Raw genomic sequence first — 27,939 nt, 5'->3', positions numbered from 1 at the left:
CATGGATTTAGAGAGTAGGGGAAGAAGGTGGGGTAGGATAAATAGCCACAATTCATATGTAGAAGTTTTTTAGCTGACTCCAGTTCTTTGTTCGGGTTCAGGGGTTGAGTGCAGTTGGGCCCTTGTGGGAGGAGGTAGAAGTTGGGAAAGGTGTGCCCATGATTCAGGGCCGTAACTCCCAAGAGGCAGAGATGGATCGTGTTTTATAATGCCTGTTACGTAAAAGTTAGGCCATTATCTTAATTGATTTCTTTTTATAACAATTAAACTTATTCATTGAATTGTGTTTGCTTGTCTAAGTCTAAGAAAGAATACGTTTGGTTCTGGCTGGTGTGGCTCAGTGGACTGAGTGCTGGCCTGTGAACCAAAGAGTCCCTGATTCCATTCCCAGTCAGGGCACATGCCTGGGTTGCGGGCCAGGTCCCCAGTAGGGGGCGTGAGAGAGCCAACCACACATTGATGTTTCTCTCCCTCTCTTTCTCCCTCCCTTCCTCTCCCTCTAAAAATAAGCAAATTCCTTTAAAAAATTGTACATTTGCTCACTTTATAATAATGATCACTTGCAGTTGTGATTTGTGTTCAAGAAATTCATTTTATGGGCAGTTTTTGTTCCTGAGGGCTGCGGGGGAGATACCTGTCCCAGATGGTGGTTATGTGCTGATTATTTGAGAATACACGATAGCGATTTTACGTTTTCTTGTTTTTTTTGTGTGTGTCCCAGTCATGTCTTTGGTATTTGAATGATGACATTTAGAACAGAGAGAGGTCAGAGGTCAGCAGCTGAGGATTTGGGAGGTGAATTGATGCCGGAGTTGGAAAAGTCACGTGGACAAAGCCTAGGTGGGGTAGGATCCAGGGTGGGAGGCAGGGATGGCTGCAGAGGGGAGTGGTGGGGGAAATGGAGACAACTGTACTTGAACAGCAATAACCAAAGAAAAAGAAATAAACAAAAAATACTTAGATTAAAAAAATAAAAATTTCAGCTCCTTAAAATTTTACTTTGTGCCTTATAAAAGCATCTTGTGGAACCTTACAAGAGCATTAAAGACAATTATAAATGTATATTAAAAAAACAGTTTTTGAGCATATGGTGATAAGAAAGCCAGCCAGGACATGGCCAGAGGGATAGACAGAAAAGATAGAAATAGAAAACAGATGTAAACTCAACTTACAACTGTCTCATTTGTGGGTGTGCCCATTAATGGTGGCTGCTTAGTGATGTGAATCACCCCTGTGTGACTGGACCATGTGTAGTCCACTTTCCCTCTCTGCCCTGGAAGAAGTTGGGCTGAGCAGGCAGTAAAAATTTCACTGTTGTATCAGCCAGTTGGATCAGCTTTCCCCCCTTATTTCTTGCCCTCTTGCCCTTTGTCACTTACAACTGGAAAAGAATATTTTGCTTTCTATAAATCTGTGAATTAGCTCTCAGTAGTTATGTGCCGATTATATGATTCAAGACAGTTTTCTCCTGTCCTTATGGGCCATTTCCTTCTGCAAACTCCAGTTTCTGTGTCATTAGAATACATGGCACATCATTCTCTTTCCCAGTAATTGGCAGAGAACAATTATAATTAAAATAAAAGCTCAGTGGCAGAGGAAGGACGTTATATCTGTGTCTCACTGACTGATGGCCCATAGTTCTTCATGCCACCAGCAAGGTGGGGTGGTGGCTGTGCCGCCTGCTTTCCCAACGAGACAAGAGAGCAGAGTGTCCTAAGTGACTTGTTGTTCTAGGGCATGGTGGCAGGTTGGAATCTCTTGAGTCCTGGCCCGTTGCTCAGCTCACTGAACCATACAAGTACATCGCTGCGTCTAGGCTCTTTTATGAGGCTCTTTCCCATTCCCGAGCACATTTGTTATAATGGTGGATGGGATGTTTGTCATGATTAAAGCCCCCAGACGTCTGTACTCTGTAACCATCAGTGTCTGCAAGGAGCAAGTCCCGTGGCTTCTCACATCCTTTTCTGCCAAATGTTATAAAGAATCTACTGGTTTCTGAAATCAAATAGCTTTGCTTCTCTGCAGCTGGAGGTCAAATGGTCGAAGGAAGGTGTCCGCAGAAGGGTAATCTCTCCAAATAACCCCTCACGGCCGATGGCAGCCTTCAGGATGGAAGAGGGATTGGGGGGTGGGTCTGAGAGCAACTCCTCCGAGTGGAGTCTCTCTTTTGCTTCCCTCCTGGTGCTGCCTGTGCCAAGGCAGGCTGGGCTTGCTGCAGACCGATGCCAGGTATGTCCTGGTATTTATTTCTGAGGCAACTCCAGGTGTTAATTGCAAATGTGCAGCTGCTTTATTTTCCCTGTCTTCTATCATCTGGATGGGTCTCTGTCTTCTCGGAAAAGAACTGCCTTCACTGTTCTCTGGTAGGAACAAAGCACAGAACTTTGTGCATTAATGGACGAGTTCTGTCACCAAGTCTGATCCTGCAGAACACGCTCAGGGCAGCACTGATAGGCTCACAGCAATAGCCTCTGCTCACGGATGAAGTGTTAAAATGTAACATGGACATTGATTTTTTAAAAAATTATTGTTCCATGAGTTATAAAAATGTACCAGTGAAAGTCATCTTCTTTGCAAGTAACAGGAAATCTTTGCACATGGGTTAAGCTCTCTTCTTTCTTAAATCCTGTCAGCATGGACTGAACTTACCGACTGCTCCATTATGTCAATGACCCCCTCCTGAGCCAGATCTCTGCTTCCCCCCTGCATTCTGGCTTAACATGAAAGGCGACCAGGGGATGATGCTACTTGTTCTTCAAGGTTTCTCTTTGACACCTTCTCCTCCTGCCCCGCCCCACCCCCGAAGTCTTCCCTGGTCTCATGAGTCAAAATCAATCCCCATTCACTCTGTGTTCTTACAACATGCCATTTCAGCTCCTCATGGTCCTCAGTGCATGCTCTGTTGGGCCAGAGATGGTAACTGTTGGTTTCTGGTTTCTAACTCTGTGGTAGGCTCTTGTGAGTCCTCATCAGAGTAGCTAACACTTATCAGGCATGTCCTAGTGGCTTGACCTCAACAAGGGTGATATTTCTGAATTGTTACCTAGTAGGCCTAATGAGGAGAGTCCACTATTGCATTTTTTAGATAAAGTGAAGAGATGGTGAATACTGTGCCCAATTCAGAAAGGAAATAAGGGTTGGGACTCAGGTTGACGACCCAGAACCCAGTCTGGTCAGTGCATAGTTCCTGCCCTGTTGTTGCCACTTGGTTATTGATAAATGTCTGAGAGTGCAGAGTTCCCAGCACTTAGCCGACCCATGTCATTCCCTGCCCTGAGCTGTCATGTCAGTCTTTCAGCAGAGCTCTGAATGACACATTTCCCTGCTTACCCTTGACTCCGTTTAAAAATCTGTCTCGTTTGCACTCAGTTGCAGCCAGACTTTCCTTCTGTTTGCCCACTGCGTGTGCCCATTTGTGTTCTGTTGCACTAGTCGTGTATCCTTGCTCATCGTTCTGCCTCTTTACCTGGTTTATTTCTTCTTCTCCTTCAGATCTCAGCTGACACTTCCTCAGAAAATTCTCCACTGAAACACCCAATCACAAGCTTTCACAAGACTATGAACCCTTTCTTTCTTCTTTTTTTTTAGATTTTTAAAAATGTATTTATTTTTAGAGAAATAAGAAGGGAGAGAGAAAGAGAGGGAGCAAAACATCAGTGTGTGGTTGCCACCAGTGCACCCCCTACTGGGGACCTGGCCTGCAACCTAGGCATGTGCCCTGACTGGGAATCGAACCAGTAACCCTTTGGTTCCCAGGTCACTGCTCAATCCACTGAGCCACCCCAGCCAGGGATGAACCTTTTCTTTTACAAAAGTGATTACTCTTAGAATTCTATATCATTTCAGGGTTCATGGCTATATATGCTCAACACTGTTGTCATCATCACTTATCACAATGAATATATTAAAGTTAAAAATCTTTAAGTTTAAGTTGACTAAAGTGTTGTCTCATCGACCGAAAGGTCACAAGTTTGATTCTTGGTCAGAGCACACACCCAGGTTGTGGGTTAGATCCCGGGTCAGGGCATGTAGGAGGAGGCAACCGATCGATGTTTCTGTCTCCTATCGATGTTTCTCTCTCTCTAAAAGCAATGAAAAGAATGTCCTCCGGTGAGGATAAAGAATAAATTAAGTTTGACCTCCTTTAAGGGGGCCAAATACATGGTGACAGAAGATGATTAAACTTTGGACGGCGGGCACACAATATACAGATGATGTATTGTGGGATTGTACATGTGAAACCTGTATAATTTTATTACCCAATGCCTATCCAATAAGTAAAAAAGAAAACAAAAATGAAAATATTTAATGTCAACTCTAATTGAAAAACAATTTTTAATGAAGCAGGTTCTTAGACTATAAGGACCTTTCAATAGTATTATTTATATATATATAAATTAAGGTGTTTGAACTTTTACTTTCTGTCTCCCCTTTGTACCCCACATCCCATATCCCTCTGCAACCATTTGTTCTTGAGGCATTTCAAAATAAATATCCTCTAAAGCAGAGGCCTTCACTTGATGTATATCACAGCACCTAGAGAGCTTTTAAAATTCTGGCAGTTTATTCTGCTCCTGATGAGTTGAAATGGAATGTTTGGGGCAGTTTCTGGGTATTGGCATTTTTATATGCTTAAGGGATTTCAAAGGGCAACCAGTGTTGAGAACTACTGATTTGAATGGTGACTGACTCCAACAGGGACTCTGTATAGAAATGCTCTTTGCCAAATAGGTGTGTGCATTTCATAAGTGTAGACCAGTTACATGCAGCAGGAGGTGAACTTGTGTGATTGTAGGAACTCTTGAAAACTATCAGCAGTGATGGTAAGAAACCTAAATCTTTATGAGACATGAGAGTTTCTGCTTATTTGGGTTTTTTAATGGAACCTACATGGCTTCTGAATTATTTGATTCGCCTCTTCTTTGTCCTAGGCATGTTTTTGCAAGCACCTTCAATGCATTCTGGAGGAGGACTTTGTATTGCTGTCCATGTGTGTTTCAAATATTGTAGCTCTACAAAGATGCAAGTCAACTTTCTTTTATAGTTGGAGTCTCTTTTTCAGTTGACTAAAAATGTCTTTCTGATCCAAGAGAAAAATACACAATTAGAAAAGAATAAATATTCTTATTTGACTCACTCTGCAGTTCATATTCAACCACTCACGTAATTTTTGCCTGTCCACCTTCATTTACCCAAAATGTGACCTGCGGTTTAATTTTTTTTAGAAATAAAAATTTTAAAGGCTTCCAGTAATGGCAAAAAACCTGTTAAAAGCTGTTCCTATTTCAATATAATAAATCAGAAATGTGTAAAGTGAATTTCTCAGGAAGTATGCATTTTAAAATTTAAGTGGTTGGTACATATTTGGAAAGACTAATGCATCATTACTCTGCTAGAGGAAATCACAATTAAAGAGCTTAAGTAGACAAATTTGGCTTGAGAGATGGTGTCTTAGGCCATTGCATTCGTGAATGAGTGGCTTTAAGTGAAGGGGAAAGAAATGGTTTTTTGGCTGTAGAGTTTTAATTTACACGTAGGGAATGTTCTCCCAAGTTAGATATGTCACTTCCTCATGACTTTGTCACACCTAGAAAGTAGTCGATTCCTGCTCCGTACTGATTATGTCTTTAATACAATAGTGAGACACTTGGCTTTCAGTGAAAAATGTTTGCTATGAGTTTTCTGAAATTCAAGGAGGAAAAAGAAATATTTTCTGTGATTATGGATTTTAGGCTGTTTTCTATCATTAGGGTTCTAAAAAGAGTCTATTCTACTAGACTGTAGTTCATAAAGTTTGATGAAATAAAATTCCCACTGTAGGATGGAAATGAACAAGGAGCAGAAAAAAGAATGCATAGGGACAGGTTAAAAGAAAACAGAAACAAATTCATGGGAGGCCAGGAGCAGATTTAGGATTTCTGTAATTGTTATTCCGAAAAGTGCTTCAGTAACTGGAAACTGGAATTCAACTTAGGTCTTTGCATTATTCTACAAGGAGGTAAGATCTATCCATCTGTCCGTCCATCCATCCATCCATCCATCCATCTCATATATTTAGACCTGCCACATACGGAGTGCTCAGTAAATGTTTACCTGAATCTGAGGATGCAGAAAACTAAGGTCACAAGACATGCTTGCTCATCCTGCAGGATTTCAGTTTATGTCTGCCATCCTGGGTAATTACTCATAGTGCCCATTTTAAAAACATTCTGGGTAACTGATCATTTGTATGGTTACTTTCCTGAGAATCAATGAATCCTACCTCTTGGGCTTGATTAATTGAGATTCATCTAATTGGATGAATCTCGAAATTTGAAAATGATTCTTGATTTGGACCAAAATGCCATCTGAAATTATCCATAGATTCCCAGCTGCTGAGAAATGATAAATGAGCCTGTCCTATAACCTGCAGGCCTCCACAGGGGTGGGTTAGGACCAGAGATATCGAACAGTTCCATTAACGACCTGGAAGAGCTGTGATAAGCAGCTTGCTAATGAAACTTGCAGATGACAGTAAATCTGTAGGTGTTGGAAGCAACAATTGAAGCATGAATAAAAAAGAATCCAAGCCCAGGCAGGGGCTAGAATATAAAAATCTGGTTAGGGTGACATTAGGAAAGCAATTCTTTGCAACATCAGTAATTCCTAAAATGAAGGCAGGGCAGTGCACCGAGATGATTATGTCATTGAGAAGCACCTGGCAACAATTCACTTAGTCTCTGAGAAAAGGGAGAGGTGAGTGGTGAGACATAGGATCAGCATCAAGAGGACTGGGTTCAAATTCCAGCCCTTTCATGGTTTAGCATGCTTTGAACAACTCACTGCATCTTTCAGATTCTCAACTCTTTCTATACATTTATATGAATATTATTCCTGAAAATACTTAGCACAAACATGCAACTCAGTACAGATTGGGTAAGTCAGATTTTAAGAGCGGCATCATCACACCAAAAATTATTCTTTCTTCCACTATACCAAGAGTCCGTGAGTCTCCAGTATATACATAGGTGGGCTTCATGGGATACACAAAACCTGTGAGATAATATATCAGATATTTAGTGTGTGCCTGTGAGCATGGCTGGGTATCTTCCTGGGGAAAATGTCTATAGTTTTATCATATATTTGATGGTGGTGACAACTAGAAACACTTTAAGCAGCTCTGCAGTGGGCTGTGAGCTTCTTGCAAGTTCCTTTTCAATACTCTGTCCACACACTGAGTTTTCTGTACCCTCAATGTGCCGAAATGGCTCTCAGCTCAGGGCCTGGGCAATTGCTGTCATCTCTGTGAGCACCCAGACATTTTCATGATGGGGAAAATTTCAGTGGTGCCTCGGAAGGTCCTAAACTTACCCCGTTTTCAGGTACTCTCTATCACCATGTCTTATTTTGCTATCCTCCTAACACCAGACTAGCCAAAATGTGCAATTTTTTTTGTTTATTATTTCGATTTACTTGTGTGTTGCCATCCATCAAACTACAGGTTTCTTGAGAATGGTGTCCTTGATTTTCTTGCTCATTGACATATGCCTAATAGGTAAAACAATGTTTGATTTATATTAGGTGCTTGATGATTATTTGTGGCAGGGAGGGAGGGACAGAGGGAGGAAAGGAAGGGAAGGGAGGAAGTAAAGAAGGAAATAGAGAAAGGAATTTCATTTCACATAAACACCGTCACATCATATGTATTAAATGATTTAATGAATGAAAGTCTTAAAGGGTGAATGAATGAATAAATGTAGCTCATGGAGATCACTGTAACAATATGGAGGGAAGGATGATACCTGAGCAATGGGAAAATTCACCCTACTGTTCTTTGACACAATGTTTTTTTTTTCTATTTAGCCTGCAAAACCTTTTGCATTACTCTAAGTAGCTCAGGGTGGTGCGTTTGGTTTTAGAAACATCCGCCATCACATTGCCTCTAGATTGTAAGAATGGACTGAACAGTCTGTTGGTTGGTCCATTTCTCAGATATACACAGGGGCGGAGCTGTGCTACAGCTGCTGACAAGCTGGACTCTTGGCAAATGAAATTGTCTCAGAATTCAGTTTGGAAGAGAGGTTCCACTAAAAGCTTTTTGTGCCTACTTTTATTTAGCGGTACTAGAAGTTTCCAGAAATAAAGCTTCAATGGAGTGGCAATTTTTATCACTGGGGTTTCTATTGAACTGCTCTACAATCAAAATACATCCTTGAAAATCAGATGTCTTAGATTCTTCCTCCTAGGAATCAACCTCATCTGATTGTGAAAAAGGGATTTTCCTTATGGCTGAAGCCTATACTTCTGTTCTCATTTGATCGATTCACACCTCACATCTGATTTTCTCTGTCAAGCGATTAAAAGTGACCATTTTCTCAGAAAGCCTGTCTGTTCTGAATGGTGAGTTGCAGAGTGAAAGAACATATCTGACCTTTGTATGTAAGCACCTGCTCCTGAGCCAAATCTATCAATATCGAAGATTCAGAAAGATTAACTAACAAATATATTTGTTTTGGCTAAGTATCGCCCTGTGGCTAGTTTTTAAAATTGAAGATTTCTGGTTGGCTAGATCTCTCTCCACGTGTTGATGCGCAGGGTGCCTTGAAACCCTTGGGGTATGTGTACATGTCTCGATTTCATACACTAAGATCCCTTATTAAAGGGGCTTGAAGTCAAAATCATAAACTGAGGCATATTGTATTTCTTCACTGATTACTCTTGTTTTATACAAGCCATTAGCCAGAGCTGGAATTTTAGCAGCATCATACACACACACACACCATATATATATATATATATATATATATATATGCTAATAGTGAAAAAAATTCAGATTCATTTTCAGACTATTGGAATTTTTAAAAGATTTTATTTATTTATTTTTAGAGAGAGGGGAAGGGAGGGAGAAAGAGGGAGAGAAACATCAATGTGTGGTTGCTTCTTGCACACCCCCTACTGGGGACCCAGCCAGCAACCCAGGCATGTGCCCTGACTAGGAATCCAAACTGTGACCCATTGGTTTGCAGGAGGGTGCTCAATCCACTGAGCCACACCAGCCAGGACCAACTATTGTAATTTTTAACTGCATAATTAACAATAATGTTTGACATGTTATCCTCTTGACAGAATCTAACTTGGAGCCTCTGGTGTTATTTAGCCAAGAGCCTAGTTCTGTTCTCCTGGTACAAAAGGGTTTTGATTAATTAATCATTGCCCCAACCTGAATAATACATTAAAGATAAACTTCAAGGCTTTGTAAAAAAACAAAGGGGAACGTTTTCTTGTATTATAAAAGATGGAGTTCCCTGCTAATTGAAATGTAAAAATGAGTAGGTTTTAGCACTTGCTCACCAGCGGTCCAAAGTCAAGAGTGAAATAACAGGCAGGTGTCTTCCTTAAGCGGCTGAGTTTGAGGTTCCACCAGCAGAGCTGGGCCCCTGCTCCTTTCTCAGCCCCTCCCTCCGACCTTCGACCTCCGATGCCTTTATCTTGCATGTTCTACATCCGGTTGCCACTGACTCTCTGTGCTGAGAAAGACTCGAGGAGAAAACATTTCAGAGCAAGTCCAGATTGTGAATTCTGTGTGAACTTTACCTGTTTCATTCTCACGTGCACCCAGTGCCCAGTGGAGTCCCCGACACCAATAGACTCTAGTAGCTCTTTGTTCTGTTCATGAATGGGAATCCCTTTGCTGTGCTCTTTCTTTCTTTCTAAGAGCCCTTCACATAGGTTGTCAAACACAAAGTCCCTGTTGTTGCCATTGAATATAGTCTTGGGCGGCTTTGTCAAAATTCCTCCTCCGTAAAAGCCATCCTTCTGTTTGCTGCTTGTGTCCCATCCATGGCTTTTCCACTAGGTCTCAGAGAGGTGACTTTGCTACTCCATCCAAAAGAATTCTCTCACAGTCTGAATGAGTGTGAAAAGCTGCACTTAGCTAAGCTGACATAGAGGTGATGACTCAGCTCTAAAGATGATGGAACATTTTTCATCTTCACCTAAAATATTGATTTAGCTCTGGCTAGATTGAGCGAAGGCATGCAAACCAAAGGGTCGCTGGTTCAATTCCCAGTCGGAGCACATGCCTGGGTTGCAGGCCAGGTCCCTGGTAGGGGGTGTGCAAGAGGCAACCACCCATTGATGTTTCTCTCCCTCTCTTTCTCTTTCCCTTCCCCTCTCTCTAAAGATAAAGAAATAAAATATTTTAAAAATAATAACTTCAAAAACTTAATATTTATTTATAAGTATCAGTTATTCATTCATTCAAAAATATTTACTCTGCAAATATTACACCCCACACAAGGTCCTAGCCCTGGAGATAACATCAGTCAATAAAACAACAGGTCCCTGCTTTTGTGGATCTTATGTCCTAGTTGAAAAACAAATTGACCAAAAAAAATGTCAGGTATCCTATTTTAAGTGGTGTCAAGTGCTATAAAGGGAAAAGTAAGGCAGAGTAACTAGACAGACAGCAAGATGATATACTAAGGTCGTTTGTGTTTTACTAAGCTTACTGGGCATTACTGAGCACCAATTATATGCAATGCTTTGTGCTAAAAACCCATTCCCTGTAATGCGCTTTCAGTTAATGGTGGAGATAGGGAATGCATAAAAACAGCTAAAACATAATGCTAAAAATAATGGAGCCAATAAGAGAGATACAGAATTGTATCAACGAGCTTTTAAAAAGAGAAAGGGCCCATCTGGGTAGCAGAACTGTCGAGGCTTCCTGCAACAGGGAAGGTAGGCCCAGGTGATGATGTGGCTGCATTTGCAGGGAACAGCCTGAGCCAGGACATAAAGTTGGAAAAATTCGGCAGTGAATTCACGGAAGTAACAAATGGTTGGAGCATTCTGGCTAGGGTACAGTGAATGAGTCGGATTCTGTTGAGAGAACTGTGCAAAGGTTGCTTGTAGCCAAATGCTAAAGGGCTTTAAGGGCCAAAGGGAGGAATTTGAATACAAGAGCCATGTGTGTGTGTGTGTGTGTGTGTGTGTGTGTGTGCACGCACGCACATATATCCATACACATATACTCACATGCATATGTATTTAAAACATTTTTTCTGATGATCAGAATAACACATTTAACCAAGTTTCAGGATGTAAGGTGAGTTAATCAGAGCTGTAGAAACAAAATAATTACCTATCAGTGATGTACAGACAGAGTGAAAAGGGTTGCCAAACGTCCTGCAGTTCACTGGTGTCACCCAAGGTGGTATTGCTTTTAATTACTTCTGCTGCTGACATCTGGGTTCTATCTAAAGTAAAATGGAAAGCCTGATGCCCCTGGCCAGAAACCTTATGCAATTCGATTTTGTTGACACCTCCATGGTTTAGGGACTGTTTGAGATATCCTGAGGCTCCTTTGCCTTACGCTTTATTTTGTACCTTCTAATTTAAGAAGTTTCCGAGAATGATGTGGGTCCTCAATAGGAGACTGATCCTAATGAAAGACGGCACTTTCTGGAGGAATTTTATTTTTCCATTTTTTATTGTATTGTTTTCTTTACTATTTATCCTCTTTATACTCCTGCACCCCAATTACCACCCTGTTGCCCATGTCCGTGAGTCCTTTTTCATTTTTGCTGATACCTCCACCCGCTACCCCCCCACCATGTCTGTCACCCTGCTCTCCATCTATGAGTCTGTGGTTGTTTTGCTTGTTAGTGCAGTTTGTTCATTAGATTCTACATATGAGTGAAATCACATGGTATTTGTCTTCCTCTGACTGGCTTATTTCACTTGGTGTAATGTTCTTCAGGTCCATCCCTGCTGTCACAAGAGGTAGAATTTTCTTCTTTTTTATGGCTGAGCAGTATTTCATTGTGTAAATGTCCCGTAGTTGTTTTATCCACTCATCTACTGATGGACACTTGGGCTGCTTCCATGTCTTGGTGATTGTAAATAACACTGCAGTGAACACTGGGGTGCTTATGTTTTTTCAGATTAGTGTTTTGAGTTTCTCTAGGTATATTCCAGGAAGTGGGATTGCTGGGTCAAAAGGCAGATCTATTTTTAATTTTTTGAGATATCTTCATACTGCTTTCCACAGTGGCTGTACCAGTCTGCATTCCCACCAACAGTGCAAAAAGGTTCCCCTTCCTCCACATCCTCACCAGCACTTATTTGTTGATTTATTGATGATACCGTTCTGACCAGTGTGAGGTAACAGCTCATTGTGGTTTTAGTTTGTATTTCTCTGGTGATTAATGACATTGAGCATCTTTTCATATGTCTATTGGCCACCTGTATGTTCTCTTTGGAGAAATGTCTACTCAGGTCCTTTGCCCATTTTTTAACCAGGTTGTTTGGTTTTTGGTGTTGAGTTTTATAATTTATTTATAAATTGTGGACATTAATTCATTAACAGATGTATCAGTGAATATGTTCTCCCATTCCAGGGATTGTCTTTTTATTTTGTAGATGATTTCCCTTGCTGTGCAAAAACTTTTTAGTTTGCTGGAGACCCATATATTTATCTTCTCTTTTGTTTCTCTTGCCTGGGGTGATATATCACATAAAATATTGCTACAAGCAAGTCCAAGATTTTACTGCCTATGTTTTCTTCTAAGATTTTTATGGTTTTGGATTTAAGATTTAAGTCTTCAATCCATTTTGAATTTATTCTTGTGTGTATTGAAGAAGGTGGTCTAATTTCATTTTTCTGCATATTTCCAAACACCATTTATTGAATAAACTGTCTTTAGCCCATTGGATGTGCTTGCTTCCTCTGTTGAATATTAATTGACTATGAAGGTGTGGATTTATTTCTGGACTTTCTGTTCTGTTCCTTTGATCAATGTGTCTATTTTTATGTCAGTACCATGCTGTTTTGATTACTGTGGCCTCATAGTATAGTTTGATATTAGGTAGTGATTTCTCCAACTTTGTTGTTCTTTCTCAGGATTGCTGTTGCTATGCAGGGCCTTTTGTGTTCTATACACATTTTTCAAATATTTGTTCTAGTTCTGTGAAGTACGTCACTGAAATCTTCATAAGAATTGTAATGAATCTATAGATTGTTTTGGGTAGTATGGACATTTTAACGGCGTTAACTCTTCCTATCCATGAACACGGTATGTGCTTCCACTTATTTATATAATATCTTCTTCAATTTCTGTTTTCATTGTCTTATAATTTTCTGAGTACAGTACTTTTACATCTTGGTTAGATTTATTCCTAAGGTATTTTATTCTTTTTGAAGCAATCATGAGGGCAGATGTCTGCTTTTCCTCTCTTATTCTGGAGGGATTTTAAATCCTAGTGGTTAATACAGGAATTTATAAATTGATCTTTTCTCTGGAATCAAACTCCTTCCTCTTTTCAGATTCTTTGCTTTCTATTGCAATAATAGATATGTCTCCTTTCACTCTCCCTGGCACACATAAAACACATGTCCGTACTCAGTTAAAAGGGTTTTTAATTCTTTTGCATCTTCTCACTCTCTTTCTGGGCTATATGTTGACTTTTATGGGCTTTTTTATTTTGCCTTTGGGACTCTTTTATAAAAAATATATTGAAATTACATTTTATGACTGCATTGGTATAAAGACAAATAGATATTGTTATTTAAACATTTTCTTTGAGCTACATTATATTTTTTATTTTGATTTTAAAACATTGCCCTGGCTTCCTAAAATGAACATAAGCCTTAGGAATGCTGCATACTGTGCCTACCGGGTAGGTTGGTTCTTCTTTCTGTGGAGAGCTGATGATGAACTGAATTGAAAACCAGTATGCATGGCTGGGCCCAAAGTCGTTTATGCCTGGTACGACTCTAAAAATATGGACTTCAAGTCAGATATCGTATGCTTTGAAAATATCTCCCAGTTGTATGCTAGGAACATGGGGAAAGGTCAGGTTCATTTTACTGACCTTTTCATTCTGGTCAGCAGTGGCAGCTGCAATCTCCTATCTGCAGCGAATTTAGGAAACATAATGGGCCTTGGAGTACTTACCGTGAGAACCACCACAGTTACCTAGGCCCCTGTTCATGGAATTTCAGTTTCCTCAGCCTGGTTTAATGGAGTCAGGTATTTTGGATCAGAATCTCAGTATTTGTGGCATGTAAATGTCATGCACACTTGCCCCTGGCTGGGTAGGGTAGTTCAGTTGTTTAGACCATTGTCCCAACATGCCAAGGTTGTGGGTTTTATCCCTGGTTAGGGCACATACAAGAAAAAACAAATGAATGCATAAAAAAGTGGAACAACAAATCAATGACTCAATGTCTGTCTGTCAGTCTGTTTTTCTCTCTAAAAAATATAAAAAATAAATATCATGTAGCCAGTGTCCCGAAACAAAAATCTATTTCAGTTGCTCTCCTCTCATAGTTCTCCCTTGTAGGTTAAAGTCCGCCTCTGTAACCTCATAGTGACTGCCCTTCATAACAGGGTCCCACACCCCTCAAAGTCCGGCATCTGGTTCTCCAGCCAAGCTGAAGTGCCGGAAGTCTCTCAAATGCTCAGTCTTCTTTAGTTGGGCCTAAAATCCCCTTCATTCACAAACCTGGCAGTTCCAAATGCATTTCTAAAGATTCAGAATATATGACACCCCCATTCTGAAGCTTGCGCGCACCCTTCAGTGTAAACCTGGCCTCGGGCCCCTTTGTGCCCTGCCAGTTACCTGATGTACCACCTGTGATGTGTTATTGCACTTGTTCAGTCGTGACTTTTCCCTTACAAGCTAGAATATTTATTTTCTGAAAGCAGAGCCTATTCTTGTTTATGTTTATTTTAAACATTACCATGCTCGTTACTTAAAGGTCAAGTACATTTGTTATTTATGTTTGTTTGCTTTTTGTATACTTGTCTACATATATGTGTATATGTGTATGTTTGCTTGTTTATTTAAGTTTGTTTATATTATTAATCCTTCAGGCTAAACAAATACTCTAGCTAATGTTAGGCATACAACACAGGATATTTTGATTTCTTTCTTCTTCTGATTTTTTTTTTAAAATGAGGAAATAGCCAGACATGTATTTGATTAGCTAAGATTGAGATTTGGAAGCAAGGTGAAAATCACCAGAAAAATACTGAATACAAACAGTTAAAAGTGCAGAATCCCCTGACTCCATTATAAACAGTTCTCCATCACAGGTCTTATGTTTTGTTTTTGTTTTTTTTTCAGCAAGAGGGCATATGTGGTTGGAGGTGGTCTTTTGTTGTGAGCAAGAGTGGGGGAGCTGATGTAGGAAAGGTGCAGGTGCCTAGTTGGGAGAATATAGAATTGGACAAGCTACGTAATCCCTACTTTTACAGAACTCATAAAACTCATAGGCTAATGCAGACTCTATTATCAAAGACCCAGAGACAGCAATGAGTAGGGCTTGTGGAGGGACAATTTAAATCAATCGATGGAGTATCTATTGCACCAAACAATGGCAGAGATTTTCCCTCATGCAACTTTATACTCTAGTAGGTACACAGACATTAAACAATTAAAAAGTGTACCTGCAAACTCTGGTAAGCATTATAGCAGTTTCCTATGGAAGGGGTCAGCTGATGGGGGCTGCTGATGAACCATGAGGCTGAAGAGTTCGCTGAGCCAGGGTCAGATTTGGGCAGTGAGAAGGGAGGCTTGAAGACCATGATAATGTCTGACACTTTATGGCAATGCAGAAAATAGACACTTAGCAAACTTCTGGGCCACGGAAGGAAGGGAAAGAGCCCACCAAAAGCTAAGGAGGACTCATTAATTTGTGAATAATTTTAAAGGAAGTCAGAAATATTACATCGTGTTTTGAGTTTGGAGAACTGTCCTTCCCATAAGTTCAGTGCAGCTATTTCCTGTTCTCGTGGAAAGAGAGTCATTTTATCTGGCAAGGGAGAACATGAACCATTCAAATGGCAAAATCAATGTCTATAAGACTTACTTCCCGATATAAAGCCCACAGGTTGAAGAAGCCTGTGACAGGAAGGACCTATTACATGACTCATCCCTAACTCTTCCTGAAGACATGAACCAAGCATTTTTTCTTCTCCTTAGATACTGTTCGGCTCTTTACCTGCACTAGATTTTAATAACTGAGGATCAAGAAATTTCAGTGTTCTCCTGGAACTATTTTCTGGCTATTCCATCGACTTGTCTTGGAATATTTTTTTTTCTCCTGGCAAAGGTTTCTTTGTTTAATATAATGCTGTAGTTGAAGGGTGGCAGGAGATAACGAGGAATTCATTAGAAGCCTGGGATCGTTGGGATAACATAAGTTGGAAAATCTAGCTCACATATTTTAACAAAGAGGTTTTATTTGGGGATATCTGAAGCATCTGGGCCGTTGCATCCTTGCCCACCGCAGCAGCACCAGTGTGTGGTGGTCAGTCATCACGTTCCTGCTGGGAAAACGGGAGTCGGCGCTAAGCCAGGGATTTCCCATGTGCAGCGTGACGGGGCAGCCCTGCCTTCCTGTGCCAGGCCAGAAGCAGGTATTGTGGATCTGTTGCAACACATTCATGCTGTCCTATAATAACCTCGGAAAGACGGAGAAATGGAGAAGTATCGATTGGTAGTTACAAAATAGTCCTGGGAATGTAAAGCACGGCACAGGAAATACAGTCAGTAATATTGTAATAACTATATATGGGGCCAGGTGAGTACTGGAAATATCACGGAGAACAGTTCGTAAAGTGTATCAGTGCCTAACCACGATGCTGTACACCTGAAACTAATACAAAATAATATTGAATGTGAACCATACTTGGGGAAAAAAAGGAATTTACTGGCAACACAGACGAATTAGTATAAGTGAGAAAATTTATTTGCCATCCTGGTTCTCAATCCTCTACAAGCTTCTTTATAACTCTGGATTATGTGACCCCCCCTTGAGGTTTTGGTTTGTATTTATTAATTTTATTTTTAGTTTTTATTTTTTAAATATTTTATTATATATGCTATTATAGTTGTCCCACTTTTTCTCCCTTTGCCCCTCTCCATCTAGCCTGCCCCCACTTCCATAGGCAGTCCCCACACGATTGTTTATGTCCACGGGTCCTTTGTATATGTTCCTCGACTAATCCCTTCACCTTCTTTCAGTCAGTCCCCACCCCCCTCCCTTCTTACACCTGTCATTCTATTCCATATTTCTATGCTTCCGATTCTGTTTTGTTCCTTAGTTTATTTTGTTCATTAGGCTCATTTATAGGTGAGATCATGTTGTATTTGTCTTCCACTGACTAGCTTATTTTGCTTAGCATACTAGTCTCTAGTTCCATCCGTGCTGTCACAACAGGTAGGAATTGCTTTTTTCCTGCTGTGTAGTATTCCATTGTGTAAATGTACCACTGTTTTTTGATCCATTCATCTACTGATGGGCACTCAGGCTGTTTCCAAATCTTGGCTATTGTAAATAGTGCTGCTATGAACACAGGGGAGCATAAATTCTTTTGAATTGGTGTTTCCGGTCAAAAGGCAGTTCCACTTTTAGTTTTTTTTTTTTTGAGGAAATTCCATACTGTTTTCTACAGTGGCTGCACCAGTCTGCACTCCCACCAACAGTGCGCTAGGGTTCCCTCTTCTCCACATCCTCTCCAGCACTTGTTACTGATTTATTCATAATAGCCATTCTGACAGGTGTGAGGTGATACCTTATTTTGGTTTTAATTTTCATCTCTCTGATGGCTAGTGATGTTGAACAATTTTTCATATGTCTCTGGGCCCTCTGTACCTCCTCCTTGGAGAAGTGTCTATAGAGGTCCTTTGCCCATTTTTACATTAGATTGTTTGTCTTCCTGGCGTTGAGTCTTAGAAATTCTCTATATACTTTGTAGATTAAACTCTTATCTAATGTAGCATTGGCAAATATGTTTTCCCATATGGTTGGTTCCCTTTTCATTTTGATGATGGTTTCTTAGGCTGTGCAGAAGCTTTTTAATTTGATGTAGTCCCATTTTGTTTATTTTTTCTTTATTTCCCTTGCCCCAGGAGATAAATCAGAAAAAATATAGTTACCTGAGATATCTGAAATTTTACTGCCTTTCTTTTCCTCTAGTTTTCTTTATGATATCACAACTTATATTTAAGTCTTTTATCTATTTTCAGTTTATTCTGGTGTATAGTGTAAGATGGTGGTCTAGTTTCATTTTTTGTGCATGTAGCAGGCCAGGTCTCTGAATACCATTTATTGACAAGACTGTCTTACTCCATAGCATGCTCCTGCCACCTTTGTCAAATATTAATTGACCATAAAGGCATGCATTTGTTTCTGGGATCTCTAATCTGTTCCATTGATCTACGTGTCTGTCCTTATGGCAGTAGCAGATTGTTTTGATTATAGTGGCCTTGTAGTATAGTTTAATATCAGGAATTGTGATCCCTACAACTTTGTTCTTTCTTCTCAAGATTGCTGAAGCTATTCAGGGTATTTTCAGGTTCTGTCTAACTTTTTGGAATATTTGTTCTAGATCTGTGAAATATACCATTGCTATCTTAATAGGCATTGCTTTGGACATTTAAGAAGTATGGACATTTTAATGATGTTAATTCTTTCAATCCATGAACATGGTATATGCTTCCACTTAGTTGTGTCTCTTTTTCAATTTCTTTCTTCAGTGTGTTATAGTTTTCTGAATGTAGCTCTTCTGCCCCTTGATTAAATTTATCCCTAGGTACTTTATTTATTTATTATTGTTCTTGCAATAGTAAATGGGAGCTAGACATGGCCAGCACCTGAGATTGGCTTACATCAGCCTCAGCCAACATCAGAGCAGTATCCAAAGAAAGAACCCAGCGGGAGTTCCTCCCTCCTCCCATTCTACCAGAGGTCTTCATCTTTTTTTTTTTTCCTAAATGGCAGGCCCCTTCCTGCCAGGTTAGATTTATTCATTATTATTATTCCCGTTTAGCGTTCTTGTTTTTGTTGAGTTACTGGATGACTTTTCCAAGACCAAGGTCAGAAGTGATTATCCAGACTCAAGACAGTGAAATCTATAGGCCCAACTTCTAAATCATGTCAGGAGATCCGTGACTGTCTCATTGGTCAGGACTTTTATTTAATGTGGTTGTTCAAGCATAATCACAGAGGTACTTAAGATTTTGCTGTACTTTAGGGTGGATAGCATTGTGAAGTCTTGAAGACTTTCATCTCTTTGCTTGAAACAGTGCATTTTAAGGTTAATGAATCTTTATTATGGACTCAGATTTGAAACTGGAATGAGGATTTTAAAATGCTTTACATTTTCTCCACATGCCTTAAGAGCTTTTTTCCCCCTTATGTTTCATCAAAGCTAGAAAGGTAGACAGGGAACACAGTATTAGGCCCATTTGCGATAAAGACATCAAGGCATGGGCAGGTGGATTGGTTTGTCTAGGGCAGCACCCATACGTATTCTGAAAGCCCTGTTTGAAATGCATTGCCCCAGCCCAGCTGGTTTAGGTTCTGAGGTCTGGATTTCCTCCCTCCTCGCTTTTCCCTGCAGATCTGGATTTACATGCGGGGCTTTTATGACAAAATTCTATTTGAATGTAGGACTAACACGTGTAGTGTCATTGGTTTAAAGACAGGAGAAATGACCCGGGAGTTTGCGTGTATTTCACCTATAAGTTGAAAACACCAGTGGGACTCAAACTGACTGCATGATGGAGGGGAGTTCCTGCTCCTGGAACTCCAATGCCAAGGGAGGGCCCGTAGCTTCAGGCCCCTTTGGGTCCTGGTGCTTTAGTCATGAGAAATCTCCCTTTCTAGCTTCCATCCCCATGTTGTTCGAAATTTTTTCCTTCTTGTCCAGGCCCTTTCAGGAGGTGGCAGAGGTAGTCAACAGTCATGAAATGCTCGACCCACAGAAGGAAAGACCCAGTTTTCCAAGGGCATTCACCGGAGGACTGCGGCTCTCTCTCATTGCATAAGACAGGGTCACGTGCCCTCTTGGAGAAATTACCACATGCAAATATAGTATTTCCATTTCTTCCCCTAAATACAAATTATGTCACACTATACATTTGTTCTGAACTTGCATTTTTTTCTCCCACTTAACCATACAACTTGCAGATATTTTTGTGAGTGTCCCTACATGTAGCTCCCAATCTTCTCATCCATTTCATGGTTTACCTGTTTAAATATAATATTGACTATTTAACAATTTTACCAATACTGAGTACTTGTGACTTCTTTTTATTATAGCGAGCAATACAGCATACCATCAGCCTTTTACATACCCCTTGGGCTGCATATGACATTATTTCTCTAGAATGGACACCCAGAGGTGGATCTGCTGGGTTAAAAGCTATACACTTTCCAATTTGATAAGTGCCAGTTGACCTTCAGAAAATTTCACCAGTCTCCGTAATGTTTCAGGTCATAAGAATGTTGCTGCTGTTGCTAAGAGCAAATCCTTATTAAATATGCACTCTCTACCAGATACTGTGCTAAATGTTCTCAGTTAATTCTTACAACAACCCTAATAGGGTTACCCTATGAGATGCATGCTAATATTATCATTATCATTTTGCAGAAGAGTATATTTAGGCTTGACCATTGTAGCTGCTTGTCTAAATGTAGAATTGTGTTTGTCTGTCTTGTCTAGAGAAACTAAAGATGATCTTTATATTCTGAAGTTAGAGGGTGCAATGCTTGGGGCATCCCAGTTGATGAGAGAAGAAATTTGTCTCTGAGTCTTGGGCCAAATTCGTTAATGGGTGAATCTGCAAATATTCTGTCCCTGTGTTTCATGTATGTGATTTGGATTCCATACAGTATTTCTGCAGTTATTATCTGGCGTAATTAAATGTGGATTGAAACACAAAGTCAATAAGCGAAAATTGCTGCTGAGGTTCTTACTGATGTGAGCATTAGCAACCCAGAGAAAATTAACATGGCAAGGAGGAAACTGTAAAAAAATAAAAATTGAGCCATTAGTTAAAGCAACACATGCATTTCATAGAGGCGGGAGTGTTTGCCTGTGGCTGTTGTTGGTTCCTGTGTTGACAGTGACTTAGGAATCCTTGAAGGATGTAAGTGTTGTCACTTAGTTCCTGGCTTCCAGGAGTCTGCTGGTATTAAGTAGCCTTATTTTACTTAATCTTGTAAGGCAATGTGCTTATTTAATTTTCAGTTATTGTGATCAGATGTTTAGCTCTATTGAACATAGATGGCAGTGGTGGAAGATCGTCTGGTCTCTTTAAAAAATACATCAGCTGCTGAGCTCTTAGGAGGTGGTTAATTGGTAGCCGCTGAGTAGAAAAGTTTCGAACCCCATGCTCCCAGATGAACCCCGAGGAGAGCAGGAAAAAAGGCTGTTTTCCTCCATCACAGGAAGATCAGCGGAGCTCAGTTATTCTGAGAATCAGGAAATAATCAGGCCAGATACATTTCAGATACTTTGGGCCACACTAGAGAATATTCTCGGCACATTTAAATGTTAGAAGTTTCTATAGAACGAACAATGAGACAGCATTATATAGAGCAAGGATTTTCAGTCAACTTACAGAGACGTTTGGTATAATTTTTATTTTACAATTTTTGGATTACTTTCATATTACTGAGCTTACTTGTGTTGGGTAGTTTATTTACGTTTTACTCTTGCAAACGAGTCCGTTATTTTGGCCTACGCTCTTGTGGTATTTCTGTAGTTTTTTCTTTAGCATTCTGGACCTAAAGCCTTAACTTTGGTATTTGTTTTCTGCTCTCTTCAAAATAAGACCTGATCGCTGCTATGCTATTGACCTGGATTAGAAGGGAGCGCATACTATTGACTATTAAAACTATCTTAATTGATTCCCAACTCTCCTCCCATAGACGGTATTTAGTTGGAGCATATTAGTGTCAATGTCATGCAAGTTTATGTCCCATTTTTAGCAGAAGTACTAATATTTAGAGCCTTGATTGCACTTGAAATGTATGTCATGCATTGGGCAATGTTAAATGCGCATTGTCTCATTTAATTTCCACCCTCCCTGCCCCCAGGAGGGTCTACTTGTCACCCTCATCCCCACTTTACCAGTTAACAGCAAAGAGAATTTAAGCACCTTGCCTGCGACTGTGGTTATTAAGCAGCCAGTGTAGAAGTAGAACCCAACCCCTCTGATTCTAGGGTCTGTTACATTACCTTGTTAAGTGCTTGTTTTCCTTTCCCTGGTTCTTTTTATTTCCCCTACACATCTTCTATACCTTTAGGAGCAAATGTATTTAACTGTTTTGTTTTTTCGTGTACAGGAACTTGTGAAGTCTTAATTTGGTACTCTTTAATGAATGTCCTTTTTTCCTCAGTACCTTTGTTTGGTGACACATGGCCATAAATAACTAAACAGAGGAATGAACAAATAAAATGTCTTCCAAACAAAGTGTATAGTATGTTTCTTTTTCAAAAATTTGGTTTGGGACTTGATGAGCAAGTTGCTTCTGTTAGCCTCTCCAAATGAAGCAATTTGGACTAATGAACCTTTTCTGGTGTTTACCTCAAAGGGACGTTATAAGAATTGGATGCATCGTTTGTAAGAATAACAAAATAATGGTCGATATTTCGAGAATTGCACCAGGTTTCCCAATGATTTTGCCTGGAAATGATTTTATCTGAGAAAGGCATTGGGTTTCCCTTACTCCCACAGCTTATTTATAAAATATGCCAATATTTATTCAAGCCTCTTCGGATCTAGAAGCCAGATAGAAATGCAAACGTATTATGGTCTCTTAATTCTCAGTGAGCTACCAGCGGGGCCGCATGCAGCCCCGAACCCAGCCCAGGGACCTCCCCCTCCTCCCGAGGAGGCTGTAGAGTAGCGTGCCCTCATGCACGTCCTAGTCAGTCGTGCAACTCATGTCTCCACGGGAGCACGTTCCAGTCACTGAACCTATTGGAAGGCCAGCTCTATTTCTTTGGTTCCTAATTTGAAACATAACCGACCAGACAGAAAACCAGCAAAAATGAAGCCTTCTCCTTAAGTGGAACTCAATATTAAAGGACAGTGATCCCAGCACCCAATTAAATATTTTAGAACTTGACATTTTCTTAACCCAGTGATTTCCTTCACCCAGGTGAGGCTGGGTGGTCTGAGTCTAGATGTTTTAACAGGAAACACTCGGGAGATGCAGAAAAGGAGAAAGCACCCCCTACAAGGTCCCAAGTCTTGGATCTGAAGCTACGGCTGGTTCTAACAGCTATCGTTCTCACTTCTGTGGCAGTCACCATTGTGAACAGTCATGTGTGAGCAGCTCAGAGGGATACAATGAGTCACTGGGCCAAGCAACCTAAATAGCTTGATGAGGTCACCTACAGGCGTGGTGGGCCAGAGAATTTAAGTTCACTTATGTAACATATTGTGTGTGTGTGTGTGTGTGTGTGTGTGTGAGTATGAAGTACACTAGCATTGATTCCAGTTCCTTATTTGTACTTCACAGATAGTCTAATTGGTGTCTAAAATGAAAGGACCTAATACTCAACGTTTATTACCAAAACATCAAACACATTTCCCTTCCTACTGGCTAAATTAAACAAAATATGCATCCAGGGTGCGATTTAATGTGTCTCTATCCCTAACATGTGTTTATAGCCCAGTATAAACATGTAGGCTCAGGAATTACTGTCTTGGTTCAAATTCTTATTTGGCCACTTACAATTAATATGACCTCGAGATACGAAATGGGGGTAGTCATTATGTTAGTTCCATACAAAGCTTGTGAGGATTAAATGAGACCCTCCAGGTAAAGCACTCAAAGGGTCAGAAGTCTCCAAGTGTTACTACTTTATCAGTCTGTTTCAGAACACATTAGAGACCTAAAGGTCCTCAAATGGAAATGACTTTTAATTGAGTTGTGAGGTTTACCACTGACAGGCAAACAGAAGTTAAAGAAATAAAAGCCCAAATTACAGGTGATGTTTGCAATGAACCAATCAGTGAGCCCTGTGCCATCATCAGTGGAAAACCTCATTGGCCGGGGACCTCCGGATGACTAAATGTCATACATAGTACCCCAAGGAACTCTTCTTAATCCGTAACTAACGACAAGTATGAGGTTTTTACTCCATTCTTCTACCGAGGCATGGTTCTGCTTGTATGATGTAGGCCGAATAGTGGGGCTTTAGGTCCCTGGGATCAGCTGAAGGTTTGTTTTTTTTTTTTTAATCAGTGGGAGGAGACATTCTTGGTGGGAAGCAAAGAACCTAATTCCCTGCGCTCTTTCCTCAAAGAGTAACACTGCATAATGTTCTGTGTGGAGACTTTTTTTGGAGGAATTCACTGGAGCAGAGTGCTCTGAGATGCCCCACGGTAACACGGGAACAGAATCTGTCTCCGCGTTAATTATACAGACTAGCTGAATCACTCAGCCCTTGGCTGATGTTCCTTTAACACGATGAGGGTTGCATTGATTGCATGCAAGTGATTTGAGGTCAGCTTAGCATTTATAGATATTTAACTAATAAAAATAGGTGAATAGTTAACTTACTATCTATTAAAAAACAGTAAAACATGGTGTTTCTTGGGGGGGGGGTGCGTGGATTGTGAAAGTTCTGGTAGAAAAAAACAAAGAATACGTCCCGACAACCTGCCCCCCACAGAAAGACAGATGTTTCCTTCTCTAAGTTCTGGGTGGAGCTACCGAGAGGCTCCATTCTCTCTATGAGAATCACCGGTGTTGGTTTAAGTCGAAGGATGAAAGAAGGAAAGGCAGCAAGCTCACAAATGCCTCTGCCCCACACTTCCTCAGACAGCCTCTGTGGTCCTTGCTCTGGAATCTTCTCTGATACTAGGAACAGGGCCAACCATACTGACTGAACAGCCTGGAGCACCCTCCCCCGCCATTTCTGTTTGAGATCTCCTTTACTCTACAATCTGAGACGAACCCAGGGTGCTTCCAGATGTGATAAAGAAGAGTTTTTCCTGTTGAATTGGTCTGTCTGCCTTGGTTCTTGCCAAGCTTTCTGGGGAAATCTTTCCAAATGTGTTCATGAAGCTGATTAACAGTTTCCCAACCCATGACCAGTGAACTAGGGGATTAACGAATTTATAATTGTATCTCACTTATCCCAAAGCTCCAGGAGCGATTAGTGTACCACTCACAGCTGCCTGCCCCAACTCTAGGTCATTATCTGGGAAGCTCACCAGCTCCCAGCACCCTAACTCCACAGGGCTGAAAAGTCCTCTTGGAAGCAGAAAGCCCGCCTATGTGGTAGAGAACAGAACTGAGTAAATAGGGCAATGGGGCAATGATTTAAGAAAAGCAGCAAAATCTTCATAAAGCTCCAGGAGGGAAAAACAATCAACCAGTTAAATTTCTGAAGCCTTTCTAATACTGTTCATGGGAATATTTAATTTCTCTTACCTACAGTTTTCCTGTTTGTAAAATGAGGGATTCCCTACTGATTGAATTGTTACGTGATCATTTAGTAATTAATTAAGAGCTTGACATAGTTCCTGGCACATAGAGATCGGTGTCCATTTCTAGATATGTCAGTGTTTTTGTGCAAGGTCGTCATCATCACCCGTTGACTGTAGCGACCAGACACTTCACACAGCCTCTGCTGTGCCCCACACGAGAATCGAATAAATCATTGACCCTCTCTAGCTGTGAGACTAGGGCTCAATGGGAAAAAATGGGAAGGAGAGAATGCATTACATTGGTTCTTGGAACCATATCTTTTTTTAAAAAAGGAAGGTGATGAGCTAGTTCTGCTGGCAGGTTGTGGGGTGGGCAGATTCGGTAGTGACAAAAGCCATTCCAGTGGTAAGTTTTGTTTGTAGATTGGAGGCTGCAGCGGTGAGTTTGAGGATGTGATGTCGTCTGAGGTGTGCTGAGTCGGTGGCGGCGGGGGGGTGGTGAGGAAGGAGCCTTAACTGTGTTATTCCAGCTCTGTTGTCTTGTCCTTTGTTACTGGACACTGTGAGAATGACTCAACTTCAAAGTCCCATTTGCTCCTGGAGCCATTTCCACACGTCTGGGGCCAACAGGGGAGGTCCCCAGCAGGCTCATTTATAGTAAGTGACCTGCCTCTCCTAACTTATAGCCAGTTGACATCAGTCCGACTGCCCAACCCAGGAAAGTGGAATTGGGACTGAGAGCAACAGCTGTTTCTATAACTGGTGGAAACCCTGCAAGTTCTGGGAAGAGAGTTTTCCACCCTGCGTATGGACTGAGGAGCTGGAAAGGGGAAAAAATGCAGATCAGCTGATGGAGATCAATAAAAGATATGGACAAGGAGCACTCTTGGGACCTTCCTGTCTTTTGTGCTTGATTTCATTCTTTATGCGTGTGTTAATGTTCTCTCTATTTTCTCTTTCTTGCTTCAACTAGTTGCAGCTGGCGTCTCTGTTAATTGGTGCAACCACAGGAGTCCTTACTCAAAGATGCATATCTATGTGCCTTATGTGTATTTATGTGTCTGGAGTGCCGCTCTGGGTAACGTATCTGATTCAAGATGTGACTCCTCAGAGTCTCAGCCCCACAGAGAAGCAGCGAGGCTGTGCTCTTGGGTCTGACCATTGAAAGGATGCAAATACTGCCACAGACTCCAACTGGCTCTCCTTACTCTCTGTTGGCACCCCCGGATTGTGTATGTGTCTGAGATTCTGAACATGATAAGTTGACATATGGGAAGAATAATACATCAGTTAGTCCAGATTTCTGACTTTAGAAAGCAGAAACACAGTGTGGGAAAGCTGGGAGAGGGAAGCAGAGGGAAGCAGAGGAGAGGCTGGGTTTAGTGGAAACACACACGTGCTTTGAAATGTCAGAGGGAGGCCAGACGGGAGGCTGCTAAGTAGTGAAAAATGACCTGAAAGCCAGGGCTAAATGTCTATTGGGTGTCATTCACATTGTGGGGCTTTTAGTGCAAAGTTCTTCTTTCCAGTCAACATCACAGAAACCTTCTAAAAAATGAGTCATTTTCAATGAGAATGGAAATAAAGGCATTTGAGGCAGTTTGCCAAATGATGTTACTCTGTGCCTCCAGCCCTAGGCATTGATTCCTAAAATGACTATGAATGTGATCAATCGCTTTCAGATTGCTAATTTGATGAGTATTATGGGCCATGGCTAGAAAAATTGCATTAGAAATGGGGAAAAAACCTGGCAGGTGTTGGAAGAGATCAGTGGAAAGCTACTTTTTAATGAAACCAAATGTAGCCTAACCATAAGTGAAAGAAGAAGCTATTGACATGCCTAACAGTTCTCATGATCTCTAGTTATTTCAAGGGTTAGGGGAAGGAGAGTTTGTTATGTCAATATTTCAAATAGAGGTGGGAAATTTCTGACTTTTGGTGTGATTTCCGCAGCTTAGACATCCGATTTGGCTTAGGTGATGATGCCTCCCAGGTAAGCTTGGCTGTCCCATTGGAAAACAAACTGTTTTCTGGGAAAAGAACAGTTCGAGAACTAGAAGCAATAGTTAACACCTTTAATTGTTTCTCTAAGGACAACCACGAGAGGGACGAGATTCTGGGATTCAGGAGAGCTGCACAAATATTAAAAAGACTCAGTATCCTCTGTGTCTCCACGTTGTGTCCCGTGTCACTCCTTCTGCTGGCGTTTCTCCAGCTCCATTTTTCCATTTGTGATTTTGTGAGCTTTTTCTTAGTTCTTCATCAGCCAGTCTTTCTTCTCTCTTGTATTGTCTTCCACCCTTATAGCCGATCCCTTTCTCCTATACTTCCAAATGTTTTCAGTATGCTGTCAAAATGAATTATGCCATTAAAATGATTATTGTATTCATTGGGCAAAGTTTTCTTTCTTTTTAAAATCAAGTGGTTTTAGCCATGCATGTGCTTTTATCTCAATGTTTACTATTCCATGCAAACAAAGAAAAACACTGAGTAAAGTTGCTATTTTATATCTGTGAAATTAGATTTAAAAGCATCTTATTAATAGGTGTCTATACTTGTCAGATTTGTGATCTCCCTTTGTTTGCATAGCAGGGCTGTTGGTATGGAGAACTGAGACACGAAAAGTAGGACATAGGTTTAAACACAGAGGACTTTTGAATAGTACAGATTTTGGATTTAGTTGTGGTTCAGTTACTTAGTATGACCTCAAGC

At 40.7% G+C, this 27,939-nt stretch overlaps 1 protein-coding gene across 5 annotated transcripts in view; it reads left to right on the top strand.

Moving 5' to 3' along the window:
* Positions 1–27,939, top strand: part of SORCS1 (sortilin related VPS10 domain containing receptor 1) — a 485,789-nt gene that overhangs the window by 91,299 nt on the left and 366,551 nt on the right. The gene's annotated exons all lie outside the window — the stretch shown is intronic.

The sequence above is a fragment of the Phyllostomus discolor genome, chromosome 5, assembly GCF_004126475.2.
Source record: "Phyllostomus discolor isolate MPI-MPIP mPhyDis1 chromosome 5, mPhyDis1.pri.v3, whole genome shotgun sequence".
NCBI classification, from domain to species: Eukaryota; Metazoa; Chordata; class Mammalia; order Chiroptera; family Phyllostomidae; genus Phyllostomus; species Phyllostomus discolor.
Note: the sequence above shows the minus strand (reverse complement) of the source record. Positions and strands in the feature narration are given on the sequence as shown.